Here is a 2,479-nt window from a genome sequence, read left to right on the forward strand (position 1 = left end):
TTTTTTTTAGTACATGTTATTCTAGTTCTAAACTGACCAATCAGATGCCTTCAAAAGTATGTAGTCTCACATCAAATGTTCAAAACCTTTTCAAGATCCTGGCTCTCTCTGAACTTTTTCAGAAGCATCCTCACAGCAAACACTGCATTTGTGGTGCAACATCTTAGCATGAAGCCATTTTGTTGTCTGTGCATTTTTTATTGACATTTTTGCAAAATCTGTCTCCTGACATCAGCACCAAACAGTTAAACCTTCCGGCCACTGAATAATGAATCTGAAGAGGTTTTATGTACACAGAATTAATTCACTTCCTCCTCTCATCACTCTTTGTAAAACAAATGACACACCTACATTCTGCATTTAGGGAAGAAATGGTCCTGTAATGAAGGCAGAACAGTTAGTTGATTAGTTATAGAATACACAGCTATACATTTAGCTTAATGAGCTGTCTAAATGTGTATTTCTTGTTTGTTTGTTTTTTTACTTTGACGTGGGCATGTAGAGTTTACCCCCCCCCCCCACACACACACACACACAAAAAAGTTTATTTTACTTCACAGGTCTGTTCAGCAGTTAATTTTAAATGCATTTGAGCAAAAAATATAATAATAATGCATTAAAATGTATACCCAGTCTATGCTTTTTATTTCCATCTTTAACCTGAGACTTTAAAAAAGCAACAAAAGACTAGTTGGTTGTGTATGTTGTTGAAAAGGAGTGAAATTTTATATTTCTTTTTTTAGAATTTTCTTGTGTTTTTTATTGAGCCCTCCAGTGCATGGAAAGCAATTACTCCCAAATGCTATAGACATTATTTTGAACAAGATTGCATCAAATGATTGAAATTTTGATTTGTTTTTTCCCCTTAAAGCTCATATTTTGAAATTTGTGACAAACTTGAAATTCATATGTTTATGTAATCTGGATCTGCTGTTTAGTATTTTATATTGATGATCTAATACATCAGAGTGCACTTTATTTTTATTTGTTTTCTTCCTCTGGGTTACACAATAAACAACAGTCGAGTCTTTTGTTTGTTGCATTCATTAAAAGTAAGACTGAATTATATTAATTTCTTACAAGAAAAACACGTTTTCCAATCTTTTGGAAGTCGAATATTGTTTTTTTTTCTTGGATGTGTGCACTTCTAGTTTACAATAAGCAATTTAAAAAAATAATCATAGATCAGTTGTTATTTTGTGCACATCTGCCGTGGAAACTTGAATGAATTGCAGTCAAATCTTTGCCATTACAGCTCCAACTTTCCAAGCTGCAAATAAATTAAAGTGTGAGAGCTGGTGGAATTTATAAGAAGCGTCTGTTGACAGGAGCACAAAGCACAGCATATGAGCTGTCTCCACTGAGTAAGAAGATGAAATAAGCTTTTAGAGAAAGAAGTCATCTGAGTAAGGTAGAATGAAACATGAGGAGTAAGAGGATGGTTTATTCAGAAGATCCGCAGACAATAAAACTCGGCTTGTTTGCAAGATAGGAAATGAAAAGGCAAAGGACAACGTTATGCTAACAGCCTGTGAATTTGGGCATATGAAAGGGCGTGTGAACACAAATGTCCCAGTCGGTTACTGATGTGTTTTAATCTACCTGGCTATGTAATTAAGTGCAGGAGATAAAATCGAAGATCAGGGGAAAGTCGGCATGGATTCTCTGTCACTTCCTGTTTGATCTATTCAGCCACTTGACTTAGGAGCGTATTCATCATCCCTTTGATTGTCCTCTATCTGTTGCAGTTGTCGCGTGTTGTTACTTCATGATTTAATGCAGCCAAATCCAGCCTGCATAAGGCCTTTCATTAGCACGATCAGGCAGCTTGCTCTGACCTTCTCATTCAGCCTCAGACATGCAGTAAAACTGCGAGCAGTCCGTCGTCTCAGAGCTAACAAACTAAAGTTTAAGATGCTGACAGAAAAGCTAATGATAAAACACAACACATTTCTTAACATGGAAACTGCTTAATGAAACCAGTATTCATGTATTGATGTTTATTTTTATCCAAAGCACAAGATTCAATTTAAGTATTTTTTAAAGTCACCTTTTGATCTATTTCAAAAACTTTTCCAGTGGTAGTTTAATTACGATTGTGTTGTTTTTAGAGCACCACTAGTGGATATAAAAGCTTATGCCAAGAGTGATGTAGATTATATCCCATAATAAAAGTTTCTGTCAACTGGATTGAGATTGAGTATGTGAAATGCAAGGGTATAAGTATATATATTATATATATATATATGATGAAATTTTGCCTGATAAAGTTCACTTTTCTATTTCAAACATGTTAATTTATACAGAATTGGAGCTCAACCTTTCATGCAAATGTTACACAATTTCATCATTTTGGGCGTATATGATGCACGATGAAGCATTTTAAGCATCATAAAGCAATAAAACGTAAAGTATTACATATTAAACCTCAATTGATAAGTGGAAGAGCTAAATTTTAAATTAAAATAGCACTACACGG

The 2,479-nt window shown here is 34.3% G+C and overlaps 1 long non-coding RNA gene across 1 annotated transcript in view; it reads left to right on the forward strand.

The window, feature by feature from the left end:
• The window catches only part of LOC112142359, a 9,238-nt gene that overhangs the window by 1,382 nt on the left and 5,377 nt on the right, over positions 1–2,479 (forward strand). The gene's annotated exons all lie outside the window — the stretch shown is intronic.

Source organism: Oryzias melastigma, linkage group LG14 (genome assembly GCF_002922805.2).
Source record: "Oryzias melastigma strain HK-1 linkage group LG14, ASM292280v2, whole genome shotgun sequence".
NCBI lineage: Eukaryota > Metazoa > Chordata > Actinopteri > Beloniformes > Adrianichthyidae > Oryzias > Oryzias melastigma.